Source organism: Larimichthys crocea, chromosome II (genome assembly GCF_000972845.2).
Source record: "Larimichthys crocea isolate SSNF chromosome II, L_crocea_2.0, whole genome shotgun sequence".
In the NCBI taxonomy this organism is placed as follows: domain Eukaryota; kingdom Metazoa; phylum Chordata; class Actinopteri; family Sciaenidae; genus Larimichthys; species Larimichthys crocea.
In genome coordinates, this window is record NC_040012.1 from 5,751,832 (window position 1) to 5,771,927 (window position 20,096).

Genomic DNA, 20,096 nt, shown 5'->3' on the forward strand with positions numbered 1-20,096 from the left:
ACGATTTTAGTATTAAAGTTATTAAACTTTTCTGATCTCGCTCACTCTCTCCTTTTCTCTTCTCCTCTGCCATCATGTCCATAGAGGCTGCTCACCCAGCTCCGGTTCTGGCACGACACTGGCTGTGCTCTCCTGTCAGCTGTCAGTCATTCTGTTTCATTAACGAGCTGATGATGCACACACCTGACATAATTAAAGGCTCTGTGTTCTTCTTCTTCTACAGTGTCAGTGGGTTCATTTACGCATCAACAAGTCCTCCAAAGCGGACGACAGGAATAGTGTGTGTGGCTGCAGTGGACGGCAGGGGGCGCACACAGGCCACGAAGACACAAACACGGACAGAGGATGGCGGGTGGAGCCGTATTTCCACTAAAACACGCGCAAGGGAAATTCACCCTCCAGTGCGCAGAGTGATAATTTAGTGATAACACAAATTCACCGTGAAGAGATTTCACAGACAGAAGCCTAAATATGGACTTCCTCTTCAGAAGCAGAGATACTGTTAATAATATCATAAATATAAAAACACATTGCAGCAGTGTTACAGTAACAGCTCTGACATGATATGGATCAACTCATCAGATTATGAATCACCATCAGCTTCATAGATTCAGACACTAAAACAAAACACGTCCTCCTGTGTGTGTGTGTGTGTGTGTGTGTGTGTGTGTGTGTGTGTGTGTGTGTGTGTGTGTGCGTGCACAACCCCATCCGCGCGCGTTTGCACGCACGCACGTGTGGATGCGTGTGCGCGCAGGCGGAGGATCGCCGAGTCGAGCCGTACCGTGCAGCAGGCACAAGCCGCTGGGCGCGCAGGAGAAGCCGCAAAAAAAGCCACGGTGACAGCAGCCGCTACTTCGAAACTGCAGGAGCGCAGAGGGAGCGTCGGAACTTGACGGTAAGAGCCGCCACGGTCGGTTTATTCCACCTCTACCGGCGAAAAGAAACGCTTTGGACGCTCGAGCTTTGGTTTTATTTCAATTTCTTTTTTCTTTTTTTTTTTTTTGTTCATCCCTTTTGTCTTTCTCCATCTCTCCATTTTGGGGGGGGGTTTGCCGGTGGGCGCACGCGCTGCGTGGATGTGAGACACAAAAGATCCGGTAGATTCTCAAACCGGAGGAGACGAACGGAAACAAAAGATCCGGTAGATTCTCAAACCGGAGGAGACGAACGGAAACGTTTTATTAAAACAAATCCAACATTTGGATTCTTCTTCTGTCCCCGAGCTGAGGGAAATGTGCACGAGCTTAAAAAAAAACAAAAAAATCAGGGGGGTGTGTACAGTCTGGAGGAACACGCGCTTCACACACACACACACACACACACACACACACATGCACACGCGCGCACACACTCGTTTTTTAACACTTATTGAAGCTGGCGTCTCCTCACGCGCTCTTTTATTGTTTATTGATTGTGTGTGATTATATAATTTCCTGCCGGTTGCCAGGCAACGCGCTTTTTTTCTCTTCTTCATCATCATCAGTAACAGTTTGAACATCCAGAGCTGCTGCTGCTTATTATTATTATTAGTATTATTATTATTATTATTATTATTATTATTATTATTATTACTCTCGCGCCACAAACAGATTATGTCATGATTCAAGATGAATTATTGATCCCGTATTTCCGTTTTATTACGAGAAGAAGAAGAAGAAGAAGGAGGATGGAGGATGGAGGATTTGGGGAGTGTGTGTGGGTTGATGGAGGGATGGAGGTGGGAGGGGGGATGAACCCCCTCACCCTTCCTCGTGCAGATACATGTTTAGTTCTCACTCCTCTTCTTGCTGCATCGATGTGTGTGTGTGTGTGTGTGTGTGTGTGTGTGTGTGTGTTTTCTGCAGCGAGTCAAACTTTATTAGCCATCCTCCGTCGGTTAATTGCCTGGTCCTTTGTTTGCCGCGGCACGCATGCGCACTGGGAGTAGGGTGTGGATGGGAGAGATGCCACCTTGCCTATCAATAGGATGGAGGAGGAGGAGGAGGGTGGAGGAGGAGGGTGGAGGAGGCTTTTATGGTCTGTTTATTTAAATCGAAGGAAAAAAATGTGATTATAGAAATAAAACGAGATGCTTTTATTGTGGCGGAGGGATCGTGTGTGTGTGTGTGTGTGTGTGTGTGTGTGTGTGTGTGTGTGATGGAGACACAGTGGCGGTGATGCTGAAGCAGAAACAGTTTTTTTCACTGTGATGTGTTTCAGTCGATCGATGCTGAGCTGAAATGATGGAATCAAGAAAAAAACAGTCGATCAACAAGAAATTAATAATATGTCGCTGTTTTCTGTCCTTCTATGAAATAACCGACACTGATCGTTCAAAGAAATAGTCGACAGATGATTGGATATTTAAAATTATCCTGACCTGTTTACCTGTGTGTGTGGTCATGTGATCTGTTGTGTATCTGATGAATTCAAATGTTTCTCACTAATTGTTTCCTCCACGGTGAGTTTAAACCAAGCAGCAACCTCCGTGTCTGTGAAGTGAAGCCTTAAAAACTGCAGTTCCTCTAACGTCCACTTGAGGCTGGCTCCAGAAGTGAGTCAGTCTCCATAAGTCCCCATGTCCAAATGTCCAACTTCACAGCAGAAATAAACATGTTTACAGCCTGGTACAAAAAACAGTTTTGGTCTCTGTAGCTAATTTCCCCGTTCATGACAACTGTACTGAGGGTGAATTTATATACAACTCACCTGTTCACATTATATTAAGGCTTAAAGTTATGCAGGGTTAAGAGCGTGGACGCTTTGATTGACAGACGGCATAAGTTTACACACATATATAATGATCTGAGGTGACGAAAAATATCATTGTACAAGTACAACGTTTAGGACTCGTTATGCAGTACATAAGTATTATCTCCTGTGGTGAGATGATGATAACAGAGGTCATATTTCATCACAGTGTGTCAACGTTTAATGATATTTGTGCTTTTGGTTTCATCACAGTGTGTCAACGTTTAATGATATTTGTGCTTTTGGAAGATATTTAAAAAGAACAAACTCATTAATGGTGCACATGGATGAAGCATTCTGATTGGTTTAATAATATAATAATCAATAAAAGAACGTATGATTCATATCAGTATGATATGAACAAACACAGTGTCCGTTCTGTCGTCATGTGTTACATCAATAACTCGTCTGAAGCTACGTACTTGTTGAACCGGTCTTTGCCTGAGCCGCGCTATGGGATCACCATGGTAACGAGGAGGCGTGACTGTAGTAATGTGTCCTATCTTTCTGGCTGCTGATTGGCTCTCGGGAATCCAGCTCTGAGTCTGCTCATCCATTACCACCGCTGCTAACAGTGTGTGTGTGTGTGTGTGTGTGTGTGTGTGTGTGTGTGTGTGTGTGTGAGAGAGAGAGAGACAGAGACGGATGACTATGGGTGTGTGTGTGTGTGTCTCTTTGCATCACAAATACTGTCTGACACACACACTATAAGTATATGTATATATAAAAGTATATGGACAGGAATCTATTGGTGCTATAAGAGAGATGTCCACATACTTTTGTCAGGCAGAAAAGAGAGGCAGACAGTGTGTGTGTGTGTGTGTGTGTGTGTGTGTCTGACACACACATACACTATATGGCCAAAAGTATGTGGACAGGAATCTTTAGGGCCCATAAGAGAGTTGTCCACATACTTTTGTCAGGCAGAACAGAGAGGCAGACAGTGTCACAGACAAAGAGAGGGTGAGGATGAGGCATCATGCCGTGTCTCCTCTGTCCTCTCTGGGACCCTGCAGGTCTCAGACGGTCATCTCTTTGTCTTTTGATTTAAAAAACAAAACAAAATGAAGTCTTCGTCGAGGCTCCTGAGTCATGTGATCAGCGGGATCACTTCCACACGACGCTGTCTGTGTCTTAATTAAACCATCAGACGATGGAGGTTCGTTAACTTACAGCAGAGGAGACGAAGCAGGACAATGGGAGGCTGCAGCTGCTGCTTAACACACACGCAACTCAGTGTGTGTGTGTGTGTGTGTGTGTAGAGGAAGGTGGGGAATGGGTGCAGCTGCAGGTTGAGTCACTACTGCTGCTACTACTGTCACATTTGAATACAACTGGGATTGTTTTTGCTCCTGAAACGAAGATATTCTGCCAACGAGGCGAGGCTATTTTCACCGCCAGTTTCACTACGTTACGGTTCAGCATTTTTAAACGAGGCGGAGGCTCAGAGAGTTTTTGCTGCATTAGAGGAGAAAATAGCTCTGCTCGTTGACGTCGCCACGTCAGAGTCTCCGATAACTCCAGAAGAAGATTTGTCCTAGTCGCTTTCTGGGAAAAAAACAAATCACTAGAGCGTCTGAAAAGTCGCTGAGTTGTCAACACTGATCAGTGTGTAAACCACCGAAGAAGCAGTTAGAGGTGGTGCACAGGTCTTGACCTATGTGTGAGCTGTTGCAGTGCATTGTGGGATTTGTAGTATGAGTGGTGGGAGTGCGATTTACCGGCGGGCCATTAACTTATGAAAGTATCACCCTTCAGCTAAAAAATATGGAGACATGACTTTTGGTCCATATCGCCCAGCCCGGTGTGCATATCTGACCAGAAACTGGTTTTACAGGTTTTGGTGTCTGCACAAATTATAATGAGTTGCCTCAAGTGATGTCACTTGAGTCAGGGTTTGGTTGTGAGGCACGTGGACGAAGAAGTGACCTTACCAGACCTCCTCATCTCCGAGGAGACTCCAAGCTACATTAAAGTCTCAAAGCCCAAATCTCCAGATGTGTTTGGGAAGTCAATTCTTCGCCAATTAAAACGCAGCTGGAGGAATTGTGATGCTAATGTTCTGCATGTTGCAGAGAACATGCAAACTCACAGGTTCGAACCCAAAACCTTCTTGTTGTCAGACCATGGTGATAATTACTGCACCACCTTGTTGCCGTTCATAAAGATCCTCGTGTCCTGAAGTCAAACATTAACGTGCAAACACTGCCGGAGTTAAACGAGGCGTTTAAAAAAACACACAGGCATAAATTAAGAGTATTTCTAAAACCTCCAGGCTGCACTACACTAACGAGGCCTGTACGTGTTTTACAAGTCAAGAATGTACTGGGGCTTCTCCAACATTCAACACTTGGTCGTCTGCAAAGAGTCTGAGTCAACAAACAATGCAACACAATACAAGAAATGTTATGAAGTACACTAGTTATTTAATGCAGGAGACTGTGAATGCTTCATTTAATTCTAACAGTTCCTGTTTGTGTTGTAGCAGCTGAGGTGTGAAATGGGGAAGTGAATTTCTTGGAAGGCGTCCACGGTTAGCAGCCAGTTGTTTTATGTTGTTTGACAGAGCAGTTCACAGCGCTGTGAACTTCTAAATGTTCAGAGTGTTTGAGCTGCAGGGGAACCAGAACAAGCTGCAGTTTCACACTTTGGAAATTCGATAAGAGGTTCAGACTTCTGTGCACGAGCACGCATGTGCATGTGACCGACTGCCTCCGTCTGATAACCGCTCAGTGTCCGTCACTGCAGCCCGCTCGGCCCTGACAAGAATGAGGAAGTCGAATGTTTCCACTCTGTCTCAGAGGAAGAATGACGCTGTGTGTATTAAACTTCTTCTGGACGTTTATTTTGGTGCCGTTTCTGCTCAAGTGGAGTCACGGAGGGTTTGCAGGGAAGATGGAGGCGGCGCTTCGATCGTCAGGAGTTTTTATTTCCCCCAACAACATGGTCGCCCGCTGCTGCTGCCTCAGAGTTTATATCTGACCGTCTTTTTATAGAAGTTATAATGAGTAGCACAGACTTACAGTATGTCCCACTGAGGTCGTGTCCTCTGTGTTTTCTCTGGGAAGCTGTTAGTTTTACTGACCTGGACGTGAAGGTCGCAGCTTTGTAAAGCTCCACTTCTGTATTTTTAGATCTGAAATTTGACCCACAGCTAAATTTGATAAAAGATAGCATTCAATAATAGAGGAGTTTAATATCCAGCAAATCTGGCATATGTGTTATCCTTAACCATTGGGATGGTTGCAGAAAAGTTTGCAGACGTTCAATCAATATCAATATTTTTAAGTGTTTAACTGTTTAAAGACGTTTGTCCTCAGCCATAAATGTCCACACAGTTCTGTGGACTCTTAAAGGTCTCTAAAGGTCTATGGTTGCCTGTAAAAACAGGCAGATTGTTGCAGCTATTGATTGGCGTTTACAGTAGCCAATGGCGGCGTGCGCCACACCAACACCTTTAGGCAGTGCAGGTAGCGTTATAGTGTCAGCATCCAACAGCAGTGGTGGCCAGTCTGGCAGTATCGTACTGAGTGCAGGTATCAGGTGTTTGCACCTCTAATGAACTGAAGAACATCGTCAGTGTATTTCATCTGCAGACTATGTGACAGCTCAACTTCAGCACTAATGTGACCTCACACACTGAACCCGTTGACCTCGTGTTTGATGGCTCTCACAGTCGCTTCTTTTTCTGCAGCAAATGTGCAAAAAGAAAATGAAAGTGGAAGCGACGTCCGGCCGCTTCTTGCGTCCTGCCTGCTCCAGTCCCTCCGGAGGTTTTGACGGCGATGCATGAACGCGTTCTCGTCCTCGTGAGCGCCATCTGTCACATCGCGCCTCGTCTTCCAGGAAATTACAGCTCAAAACGAAAGCGACAACGTTATCTGATATGAACCCCCGGCCGGGCGGGAATGAACTCTCAAGCAATCTGAACTTGCTCTGTGCTGAATCCCAAAATCACTCACTCACTCACTTAGTCACTCAGGCGTCCTTGTGGATTTGAAAATAATTTGGCGAGGGCAGATAAAGGGTCAAGCTGACCATGTTTCTTCCAGCGACCTGCAGGAGACAGGTTTCATCCTTAAAGCAGCGCAGACGCTGATAAAACGTTGATACCTCTGAGATTTTCATTCCACAAGCTGGCACCTGTTTTTGCAAAGTGATTTCTGTGTGTTTTTGTTCCTCATCTTTATCTACAGCAGGAACATTTGTGCATATCACTTGTGGTTTTTGGTTAAATAATAACTCCTGGCTTTGAATGAAAGTGAGTTTTTCCAGGTGAAAAGCAGCAAAGACTTTCCTCATATTGTGTGCATGAGTCAATTATTAAACTGCTGGAATTTCCTGACAGTGTGAATTATAGATCAGTGTGAACTTCAGTCGTAAGTTCATATCTGCCGGCTACACTTGTTATCACTGAGCTCAGCAGCAGCCATCTTGAGTAACAGTAGAAAAGCTGCTGCATGGATCAGCTGATCATCCCTCTCCTTTCCTTTGACTGTGAAATTAAAACTATAATATTAAACTCAATCAGTCTGTTAAATTTCATGTTGTTGGTCAGTCGCTTTGTCCCAGACTAGAATACTTTGACATCTACTTGATGGATCACCAGGGAAGTTTTCTACATTCATGTTCCCAAGAGGAAGAACCCTGCCGACTCCATCGTGTTCTATACCTGCACGATTTTTTTGGCCACTTGGGGGCAGCAGAAACAATCGCTCATTTACACATCGAGTGGTTACGAAGCAACATTTTAATTAATTTTGAGTCATATTTGTGTCACCTGGTGAATCATAGGTCCAGTTTTCACCTCTCTTTTAGCTCCATCTTTGGTCTCCACCACTGTCCTGAGAGAAATCCCTGGCTCTGTTTGAGGGCAGCAGACAAACAATGAGCTGAAACTCACAAGAAAGCTCCGTAAATCCAAGAGGAGCTGATTGTTTAATAATAATATTATTAATATTAATATTTTAGACGACCATTTTCACCAAATATCATGTATTTGGTTCACACTGGAGGACCAGTGTTCAGGATTTAGTGGTGGTGTGGTTGATAGATTAAACTGTGTTTTACTGGTAGGTCCTGTCATTTTTTGAATAAAGCTGGAAAGAAAAGACAAACGATTGTGTTGAGAAGTCACAGTCACGTCTTGGAGCTGCACGGCCTTCACAAACAATCAGCGTCTTCCATCCTCGCCTCCCGTCTTTCCTCACTGAATCTTTCAGGAGAACGAGAACAGCGAGCGACGCCGCTCTCCACGTGAATTTTAAGCCACTGTCGTACCGTCTCATTATTCTCAGAGTTTAGACTTCGTAGGTGCTCGGCCTCGTCACAGCGTTTCTTTTTGTGCTGCAGTCCCAGTTCTGTCAGCTCGCATCAACGACAGAGAAGGAGAAAAATTACACGAAGATCTCTCACCGGGTTTTTTTTTTTTCTTTCCTCAAGTGCGAGAAATCATCATCACAGGGCTCGTCTCAAACACTCACTGCAATGTCTCATTTTACAACGCTGCACACTGATTTTAACAAATAAAACTCATCAGATTGAACAATTCAGGATAAAATAAAATCTGAATTATTGCAGCCTGAAACATTTTCAGTCCTCGGCGTTGTTTAAATGTCTCGACGTCTCATCTTGCTACTTGCTCAGCTCGACCAGAAAGACCAATTAGAGTTGGTCTAGACTCCCTGTGTCCTCAGTGAGCGTGGCCTGTCTGCCTGCCTGCCTGCCTGCCTGTCTGCCTGCCTGCCTGCCTGCCTGCCTGCGTGGTGCTGGATGATGATGTGTGTCTTGGCTCTCACCCCTGTGGCTCTATTTTTTTGGGGTTAGCTGGAGTTTAGAGTCGACTTTGTCCCGTCTCCTCGTCTGGCCTGCCACCCAGCATCGCTGACTGCAGGGCTCGCCTCTCTCTGTCTCTCTCTCTCTGTCTCTCTCTCTCTCTCTGTTGTGGCTGTGGACAGCGGACGCCCGCCACCTCCGATTCCGCTCCACCGGCGTCTGGGCCGCGAGCAGCCGACGCGCTGGTGACAGGGGTCACTTCAGACGCGGTTGCTGAGAGGGCCGGTTCAGCCAGACAGACACAAAGGAGGCCGGGTGCATGTGGAGGCTGCAGCTGATATGTTTGCAGTTGTGTTGTTAGATCTCAGCCTGGAGACTTTTTACTGCGTCTGGCACTGAGTCCAGTCTCTGCTGCCATTTTCAGGTCACAGCCACAGTTTCCTTTCTTCAGTTTGAGCTGTAAACAAAAGTCACATGACTCGTGTGAAGCTGAATTAAAGATTTAAGGGCTTTATTAATACAACACAACATCCATAACTGTGTTGTCATCAGTGTATAATCGCCTGAACATAACAATCCTCTGAGCTCTCAGACCACAGCTGATTGCAGAGCTACACCTTTAAACCGTGCACACTGGTCCAAAGTGAGCTGGTCCAGGGATGTCGGACGGGGTCGAGGTCAGGGGCAAAGGTGTCCACATACTTTTGTCGTTTAAGTGTGGACGAGTATCTGAGTTCTTTGTAGAAACGTGATGATCTGAACTGAAGCTGCACAGTGTGTTTGATTCTCCGCTTGTAGGAAGCAAAGTGTTGCACGTCGTCTTCTCTGTGTGGGCAGCATGTTGATGCCAGCACTTTTTAACAAGAATCCTGAACTCGCTGCCTCCTTCAAACGTCTGAGGGAATCGCTCTCTGCCTTCACGCCTGCAGCTTTATGGAAAGATTAAAGATGATTCCAGCGAAGGTGTTTTATGTTTTCCCCGTGCGCTCGGATCATAAACATCACGGAAACAGTCCCCAGAAAGCGTTGAGGAGTTATTACCCTCAGACAGCTCGTGTCCTCACTGCTGATTGGCTGAGTCACGTCTTGACTCTTGTAAAACGCCCAAACAAACACTGAAGACACTGAAGAAGTCCAATCTGACCATCAGCTGCAAACAGGAACCTCTTCAGTTGTTCATTGACTTTTGGCTTCACACAAACCCTCGCTGGGTGAAACATCCTGTGTTTGATCTAATCATCCACAAATTCTTCTTCATACGTGGACTTTAAAGCGAGTCCTAGCGTGGATAAACACGATCACAAAGACCAAACATGAGAACATCCGTTAGGAGCTCCGACGTTTCTCCATCAGTCAGAGACGTTTCTGGATCGGACTCTTCTGGAACGATTGGGAAACAGTTGCTAATGTAAAAACGGGTCGTTATGTAAAATGTGTGCACAATTTGTAGTTAATGAGCTAAAACATGCAAAACAACTGATTCACTCGTTCAAAGGCCATTTCCCGTCAGAGTCTCTCGTTCCCAGAACTTTTCTCAGAAATGTCACTCGGCTCTGATCCGTTCTGAGAAACCCGCTCGGCACAGAAGAGCCCTGCAGAGATATTGATTGATGTTGGACCATGTCTGGCTCCGGCGGGGGCTGAAAGCTGCTCGGGGATCCGTGCAGACAGATGGAAAGGAGGATGGTGTGGGACACTGGGATGGCAGAGGATGCTTAAAGCTGCAGTGCTATTGATTGACACGAGAGATAGAGCCCGCCGAAGCCGAGACAAAGAGAAGAAGTATGAAACCATCCCCAAATGGAGCCTGTGATATGTGCAGATATCTACCTCTATGGCAATCTCGCTGGAGTTGGACGATGCCTCAGGAAACAGCAGATAAGCAGTAATTAGACATATCGTGCTCACATCACAGAGACATAATCGACCTCTCTGTCTGGATCCTGATTTCTCATTTCTCACAACGCTTTGGTGTTTTCAAGGTTACAGTTCAAACCTTTAAACACCGTTAACTCTTTCTGATTTGGGATTTGCAGGACGTAAACGTAAACGTCCTGGTCCTGCCGATAGACTTCAGCGTGAAAGACGAGTTCAGAGACTTCAGTGTTCGACTGCTCTGCACGCTTGAACAAAGTCTCCTACATCTCCATCACAGCAAGTCATAGTCTGTCACATGAGTCCACATGAGTCCACATGAACATACCCAGGCCTGCTGACAGTCAGTTCCTCTGCTACGTTTCATGTAATAAAAGCTCGAACAACTCAGCACTCAGGAAATCATGAGAACGGAGAACAGAAGTAATAACAAGGAAGGAAATATTACACTGAGCTGTTCAACAGACACTGACTTTCACCTCGGAGCCTCCACGCGACATTAACGCACAGCTTCTCTGCACAGCACCTGGTGAGTTCACACATCCTCTTTACCAAACACCGAGGCAGACGAACATGAACCTGCAAACATGATAAAGACCCCACCTGTCAGTCAAAGCGTCCACGCTCTTACTCCTGCATAACGCATAACTTTAAGCCTTAATATAATGTGAACAGGTGAGTTGTATATAAATTCACCCTCAGTACAGTTGTCATGAACGGGGAAATTAGCTACAGAGACCAAAACTGTTTTTTGTACCAGGCTGTAAACATGTTTATTTCTGCTGTGAAGTTGGACATGGGGACATGGGGACTTATGGAGACTGACTCACTTCTGGAGCCAGCCTCAAGTGGACGTTAGAGGAACTGCAGCTTGTGGCACTTCACATATTGCGTGTGTAATTTGCGTTGTGATATTTGGTTGCGTGAGGACTGTTGCTTCACGTCTCCGTAGTTCTGCTCTGACCCTGAACACCTGTTCAGGATTTTAAAGTGTGTGTGTGTCTAACAGAACAGCAAAGGGAAGGTATTCAAATAACGCAAAGGACAAAAGATGCTGTATATTATCGATATCATGCAAACAGCTGAGCACACACAGGCTGTGGGCCACAGGTTCATCAGGTTCTCCACAGTTTGTGAGATCAGGTGATCTGAGCACACGTCAGACACACATCCAGGCGGGCGGTCGTCCTCCTCGTTTAAATTCAGCAGCGCCCGCGAGGAAAAGATGCAGAGACGAGATCTCGATTCCTTTTGACGGCACTTGAAGTCTTTAACAGCGAGTGTCTGCGGCGGCGGCGTGTGTTTGGGGGAAGGTTATTGGCAGGAGGTGTGATGGAGTGGAAGATAGAGCCGGCTGTCACAACAGTTTGAGAGGACGAACACATCTCCACTCAGGGTCCATTTTGATTTGCGGTTTATGATGTTGCACTTTATTATTGCAGCTTATCTGACGTGTACAGCGTGCGCTCCGGCACGAAATGGCTGCCCGCGTGGAGGACGGCAGGCCCAGCAAAGGACCATCATGCAACAGAAGCCAGATGGCAACATGAACACTATAAACAACTTCCGTTACATCAGCATGCGCCGTCCAGCTCGGCTGACGAACGGCAGATTAAAGCGAGCGTTGATGTGCCATCAGGCGTCCGCCGATGATTAGAAAGCACATGGTGTTCGGACGAGCCAAGGAGAAGACGGACTTCACATTAAAGCCGATGTTCATGGAGATGAATGAGCGGATCCGTTGATATTCCCCCGACACTCTGCAGACTCATTTACATGCTCGTGTCCTTGTAGCTGCTCAGTCAGGCCGAGCACAAACACAGAAACACTCAGTTAGTCTGAGAGATGTTTGCTCCGTGCACACCTCATTTATTAAAGACAAGCTCAGCTCGTCTTTCAGAATAAAAGTCAGTCCCACATTTACTCGTCTGCTGGCGTCTTCCTCCTTTTCTCTTCTTCCTCCGTCAGCGTCCTCTTCGCTCTCTTCTCCTCTGCCATTATGTCCATAGAGGCTGCTGACCGGGCCCGGTCTTCTTCTTCTTCCCTGTGGTACAAACACTAACACCCCGGTGCTCTGAGCTCACAGCCCGGCTAACAAACTGAGCTAACAGCAGCTAACAAACTGAGCTAACATGAGCTAACAGCAGCTAACAAACAGAGCTAACAGCAGCTAACAAACGGAGCTAAGATGAGCTAACAGCAGCTAACAAACAGAGCTAACATGAGCTAACAGCAGCTAACAAACAGAGCTAACATTAGTCAACAGAAGCTAACAGACTGAGCTAACATGAGCTAACAGCAGCTAACAAACTGAGCTAACATTAGTCAACAGCAGCTAACAAACTGAGCTAACATTAGTCAACAGCAGCTAACAAACAGCGCTAACATGAGCTAACAGCAGCTAACAGACTGAGCTAACAGCAGCTAACAAACTGAGCTAACATGAGCTAACAGCGGCTAACAAACTGAGCTAACAGCGGCTAACAAACTGAGCTAACAGCAGCTAACAAACTGAGCTAACATGAGCTAACAGCAGCTAACAAACTGAGCTAACATGAGCTAACAGCAGCTAACAGACTGAGCTAACAGCAGCTAACAAACTGAGCTAACATGAGCTAACAGCAGCTAACAAACTGAGCTAACATTGGCTAACGGCAGCTAACAAACTGAGCTAACATGAGCTAACAGCAGCTAACAAACTGAGCTAACATTAGCTAACAGCAGCTAACAAACTGAGCTAACATGAGCTAACAGCGGCTAACAAACTGAGCTAACAGCGGCTAACAAACTGAGCTAACAGCAGCTAACAAACTGAGCTAACATGAGCTAACAGCAGCTACAGTTGGCAGCTGTACACTGCACTGTGACAACAACAGATTACAGTCAGTGTAGCATCAATATGAAATGTGAATGTAGAACTGTGTCCATTAATTTCAGCCTTTGCTACACTGAGCGTCACACAGCAGATACACAAGTTCAAACAATCAGCTGTTCTTAAACACTGAGGACGTCCAACGTGTCTGCCAGCAGTCAAACTTTAACATTAACAAAGACAAACAGCTGATCATGACACGCCGTGTTCCTGTAACACTGACACAACACCGGTCATTGTGTGGGTGTGAAACAGACAGCGCCCTGACGGGAAGTGACAATGGTTTGTTTTACTGTGCATGAGTAAGACGGACGATCAGACGTGCCGTCATATTAGAACCAGGACCGGGCCCCAAGTTACCAGAACCATCAACAAGATACATTTCAATGATTGCTGGTGGGAACTCTTGAACTTCTTCAGTCTATGAGGAATCCAGCACAGTACCCGGGCACGACAGACCTCGTCAGGGAGGAGAGGGAAGAAACAGGAGAAAGAAATTTGGTGGAGATTACAAGAGCGAAAGAGGAGGAGCGGGTTAGGAAGGTATTTATAACTCTGCTAAAAGCTTCAGCAGTCAGAGCTCGTGTCACTGAGATGATAATATCAGATTCTGTAGAAATATACGTTCAAGTTGAGTTCGAGGTTTTTTAAACACAAATAATAAACGTATGGCTGCAGAATGAATGATGCATGAATCATACCAAACCAAACACAGTTCATCAAAGGCTGAGTCTGAACAAGATCTCTGTGAGTATCTGAATAATACATGTTTAGTTTTCTGTATGTTCGTCCTGACCGACTGTCCCTCCAGATATTCACAAACATTTACAAACCAAGTCTTCGCTCCAGTTCTTGGACCAAGAGGTTTTAAAATCATTAAATTCCTTTTGGGTCATTTCCAAATCATGAACTTGCTTTAATAGATCATCGATCATCGAAATCACAAGATTTCTCGTTCAAGCAAAGTTCTGTAGAAGTCCTTTTGCTGATCCGGTAATTCACGTATTGAGCCGTGGTAACGTATTCCTCGGCGGCGTAGTTTGGAAGCTTTAGGTTGCATTGTCTAATGATCACTGTAGATATTCCAATAGACTCTTCTTACTTCAAACAGCAGCAGATATTTTTGAATTTTCAGTAGGATTCCTCAGATTATTGTTGGATTTTTTTCATAGTTAAGGAGAAATAATCATAAGTATCATACACCTGGCACACCGAGCTGTGCGTCTCCTTCTATAGGAGCTCATCAGAGGCGTCTTTTCTGTTTGAATGAATGTTTTATGGGAGAGAACACACATTCATTGATATGCAGAAGCCACGCAGGCCACTCATTTGCATCAGACTGCTTTTCATTATTCAGCGGCATTTTCTATTTTCATACTCGACACATAACAGTCGGGATGTGACCGTGCAGCCACACAAAGTGGATCCTCTGGTGAATGGAAAACATCGACTCACTTTGATTTCTTCTAAACTTGATATAAAATGATTGCAGCATCTCTTCATAGCTCTCCAGCCTGTGTTTGGCTTCCCTTTGAAACCGAGAGACAATATTTAATAAATTCCTATCATACATAAATTGCTCTGGCGGATTTTCTGGTATGAAAACATCGGGGATGTTTTGGCTACACTTCGCAGCTCTCCTAATTGAGAGGATTCAGAGCGCCTTTGACAGATTGAGTGGACTGCAGTGCATCGCATGATTTAGTAGACTGGAGGGGCGAGCTGCCAGACTGAAAACATTTGGAGGGTTGGCAGCATCCAGAGCTGCACTCAGAGGAAAAGGAAGCAGGCGGCTCAGGGCTTCATTTATTGCCGTCTACATATTTGTCAGTGATATGCAGCTGAGTTATTCTGTGGGATTTGATCTGCTGGTGTGTTGGGGCATGTTGAGGTCAGCTGTTCACATGTTCTGCAGATTGTTTGGGTTCTCTTGATAAGCTGCATTTTTATATTAACAGTGGATCAAATGATGTGAAAGGTCCCGTAGTGACAAAACCTTCCTATTCAGCCAAAACTTTAGGATCTTCAGTTCTCATCCTGTCCGTCACAGAGACTACGTCCAGCCATAAAACAGCTACCTTCAACTGACGAAGCCCCAGAAGATTTTCAGCGTCGAGATCTTCGATCATCACCGCACGCTACAGGCACAGCACTACAGGCTGACCAACCCGTCTGCGATCAGCGGGAGAAGAAAGACGAACAAAAAAGAACAAATATTTTTTTTAAAAATTAACGCAATTAACGCGGTTTTGTTTACTTCCGGTGGCGGCTGACCCATAACCTTTTTGAGCGCTGAATCATACGTCGATGTCACCGCCATTTTGGATATGGCAAAGTAGAGCTTTCTTTAATTAATTGCGAAATTTTTGCAATTAATTAGTTGATTTTTTTAATCGATTGACAGCCCTAATTATTATTATTGGCCTTTGGTTGCCATCGGCAACAAACACTTTCTAACAGAAACATGCACTCTAAATATATTTAAAGTCTAAAAAAGCTTTGACTTATATACGGTATATTTTTGTTAGAAAAACAGAGGTCAGTACATTTAACAGTGAGAAAAATGACAGTCTGTGTGTATTACAGCATATTTCTGTTATCAACACCATGGCTAGTAAATTTGATTAAATTCAAATTCTAACCCTGACCTCCCAAAATCAAACCTTTAGTTCTGCTTGATTTTATTATGTAATAAAACGACTGTGTTCAATAAGAACAACTAAAGTTCCTGATGCTAATTTGAGCTCAGCTTGGATTCACACCTCCATCAGCTCCACAGACCTGCATGCTACACCTCCAGCCTGTGTTTGTTAGCTTCCTTATCTGCTCTTTAATTCCTCTATTTGTGTGTCTGTGTGGTTTCTCTGTAAATATGAGTCACAGCGTGAAAAGGAAGTTGTTATCTGCACACACAAGCAGTTCCTCTCTCGTCAGTTCACCTCCGGACGCAGTGAAACTGAAGAATCTCATCAGAGAGTTTGTCACTGTGACAGCCGAGCGACCAGAACAAACGTCACATCTATCCGTCTGCGTGGTCTCTGTGGGCGCCGTGAAAGCCACAACTAGAAAAAAGCTGCTTTTATTCTGGTCGAACTCAGTTTCCTAAAGTATTCAACAGCTGATCTGTGGTGGGCTTTAATTACCCCAGGATTAATCCACCTGATCAGTTTGTACTGTTGATTTCAAGTTTGACACTTTATTACATATTTTAAAATGTCTTAAACTGTGAAAAACTGTCAAACCGTGACAGTAAAATATAAAGTAAATATAAGAGTATTTTAAATTATAGACTGTTTATTGTCCAGTAAAACACTGTAATATTTAATGGCACATTTTACAGTCTTTTACTGATGTGGTTTGACAGTTTTTCACCGTTAAATCAGACATTCAACAGTCGTTCACACGGGGATCCTCAGAATCAGGTAATAAAGGCCATGATTTATCACGTCAGTGTTGATGTTGTGCTTCAGTGGTGCGTATTCTCAAACAGTCACTGAAAGTTACCACAGATTCATTATTACACAGTGAATGTCGGAAGTTTCCTTTAGCGAAGAACTTATTAGTTAAATTAGGAATTAAAGAACGCGGGAACATTGGATGATAGAGTCGTGTAATTTCAGCATCTCTTCATCTCCCTCTCAGAGAAACACCAGGTTATTCTGTGTTTGTGAGTTCTAGTTACATAAGTTACATTATTAAGGGCAGAAAATAGAAAAACTTGGAGTTATTAGATAAACAGGCCGGTTTCTATGGCGCAAACATCCGGCTCTGCTCTCTTAAATCAGGAAGTGATGACTTGTGCAAACTTCTGGCCTGATTCCATGAAATCAGCAGAAACTCCTCTGAGCTGCTCGCACTGACTCCCACACTGGAGTCAAAATAACCTGCGCTGTGACACGCTGAACCTTCAACCTTTGATGCAACCTTCTGCACACCATGCATGTTCCTTTGCTGCTTTTTCACGCTTATCGCGGCCTGCACCGAGGCGCTGTTACTAATCCCAGCAGCCTACAAAGCAGCTCATGCAGGAGGAACCTGATAACCAGACATGAATCCAGGGATCAGCGCACGGATTCCACATTGTATTCACAGAGTTTCTCGTCTCTTTATCAGTATTCTGAGATAATTCTGACGCTCGTGTGATGAAGAATCAAGCACGCAACAATCAGATACAAAAATAGAGCCTGAAAAGATCAACATCTTCACGTGGCAGGACACACGAGTCAGGATTGTTCACTACACAAACACAATATGAATCATTTATGCCGTGATTTGTAGTTTTATTCAACATCTCTAACGTGATTCGGGGGTTTGATTGTCCTCATAGAGACCTCTCACTGAATAATTACATGTTTTCAGGAGGAAATGTGCTGTTTCATGCGGACACGCTCCATTTTCTATTCCCAGAGATCCGTGATTTCCCAGAGGACGCGAGGCCTCTGAGGACTTTGCTGCTATTTCTGGAGAAACAATTTGAGAACATGGACACAAGTTTAATTTTCATAAAGAGGTAAATAAACGCTGAGGTTTCTTTAAGAGCAGCTCTTCTGCTTTTACCATTTGGCAAGTAGCTAGAAAATCAGAAGAAGGACGTGAGTTTATTTATGACTTTCTTATCTTTGAAAGACTCGACCAGTTCATTAGAGCTGTTTGGAGGATGTTGAAGTTTCGAAACTAAAAGCTGTCATATCGAGGTTCCTCAAGTTCACGGCAAGAGTTATGGAAATCCACTGGCTCGCTTCCAGAGTAAACGCTGGAAATCACATGAACCAAACAACGAGGCAAGAAAACAAACCAAGACGACGGCTCAGCGGCTCCTTCAAGTTAAACTCAGGCTTTGTTTAAAGCTTCCAGTTCGTACGTGAAGGAGGAATGAAGCTCTCTCGGATAGTTACAGTTTCTCTCCATTATTTCCAATTTGATTTGACTTGATCAGTCTTGACCTTTCCTCTCGCTGGTCGTTGCACATGCAACACTGATGCTATAAGAGTATCTACAGCAAGGCCACTGAGCCGGCTGGCATGATCACGATGGCTTCATGACTTTAACTTCTTAATATTTTCACTTTGAGTGACTTCAGAGTCACACAGGAGCGGCATCATGAGACAAGCACACTTTTACATTGACTTTCCCAGCTTGTTTCAACAGCTCAACGTTCTGTCAGACTAAACTCGGGGGAAACTTTTCAACCCGAGAGGTTTCAGCGTTACATCTTCCATAGATTTCCCTGCAGTTCGCTGTGACTCATGTCTCACTTTTGGAAAACTCCTGATGAGAATTTAAACTGAACTCCTGTCGGTTGGAGCGAGGCTCGCCTTTGTAAAGACGGAAACAACGTGTGGGAAAGAAAAGAAAGTTCGATAACGAACAAAGGAAAACTTTTCCTCCCTTTCACCGTGACTCATCCGCTCAAGGTCTTTGCTCTTACAGTACACGGCAGCGTTTCATTGCTTGCTACCACTCTGACCTCTACAAATGGTTCCTGTAATGCAGCTTATAGACAAAACTATCCTCCGTCTGCGGCTGGATGTTGAAGGGCATCAGCTAAAAGCCTTAAATGTAGAAGGTGATGCAGATTTGCACGAGGCCACAACGTGACATTTACCAGGTGATGACATGGAAGCAGAATAAAACCACTCAAGAGATACAGCCTGTTAAAAGGATGCAGAGACTCCGTCACAGAGAAGACATGAAAGACGAATCAACGTTCAGTCCTGCAAACATTATGTGGTAATTATAGGTCTGTATTAGAACCATGATCAATCTTCTTTTTTATACTGTCAGCAACAAAAATCAGACTTCTGTCCTCGCCTGTGGCTCTGTGCCCAGAAACAGGGAGGGACTATTTTCAAATGTGGATTAATACATAGACTATTTAATTTCTTTTCCACAGCAAAGACACAACCTAATCACTCAGAATCAATCATGCATTAAAGGTCCAGTGTGCAGGATTTAGTCGTGAAGTTGCAGATTGCAACCAACTCGTCTCACCCTCCCCTCCGAGCACGTAGAAGAAACTACGCCGGAAAAACATGGTGGTGGAGTTTAGGTGACAGGAAGTGATCCGACAGGTGATTTAGTGGCTTTGTTTTGGGGTTGACAACTTACCTGACACTGTCTGAACTGCACTGACGTGGTAAACACCACCCATCTGTTAAAAACAAACTCCAAATATGGCCTGACCCTGGGCCTGCAGTGATGAAGGAGAGAGGTGGGGAGGTAACTTCAGTCCTGACTTATGGTCAAACATAGTTACCAGGCGGTGATGGAGCACATGGACCGGATTAAAGCGAGTCACGTACCGCTCCAGAAATAGAACCACAAACAGAGGAATGATGCTCTTCAGCTCGTCCAGCTCGTTCATGTGTCTGGCGAGGACTCCCACCCCGCGGCGTCCAGCAGAACATATTCTACATCGTATGTTTTCTCACGAACAAACAGTGACTCACAGAGCCGCCTGGAGCCGGGGCCTGTCAGCAGGTTCAGCATCAGGACCCAGATCCACCCCCCTGCCCCTGACACAGATCTGCAGTTACACAAGCCGGTGCACAAGTGTCCAAAACTGCAGTTCCTCTAACGTCCACTTGAGGCTGGCTCCAGAAGTGAGTCAGTCTCCATAAGTCCCCATGTCCAAATGTCCAACTTCACAGCAGAAATAAACATGTTTACATGGGGACATCACGGAGACTACGTCCAGGTTTTAGACGGTCTGCGGGGACGTTTCGGAGACTACATCCAGGTTTTAGACAGTCTGCGGGGACGTCACGGAGACTACGTCCAGGTTTTAGACAGTCTACGGGGACCTCACGGAGACTACGTCCAGGTTTTAGACAGTCTGCGG

The 20,096-nt window shown here is 44.9% G+C and overlaps 1 protein-coding gene across 2 annotated transcripts in view; it reads left to right on the forward strand.

Annotated features, from left to right (window-relative positions):
- Positions 1–711: 711 nt before the first annotated feature.
- Positions 712–20,096, forward strand: part of basp1 (brain abundant, membrane attached signal protein 1) — a 40,349-nt gene continuing 20,964 nt past the window's right edge. Inside the window, exon 1 of one of the 2 annotated variants that reach the window (XM_027289893.1) lies at positions 712–898. The gene's annotated coding sequence lies outside the window, so the exon portion shown is untranslated. Of the gene's footprint in view, positions 899–13,635; positions 13,799–20,096 lie in introns of those variants that run through there. The other variant, XM_027289897.1, reaches the window with a different exon arrangement.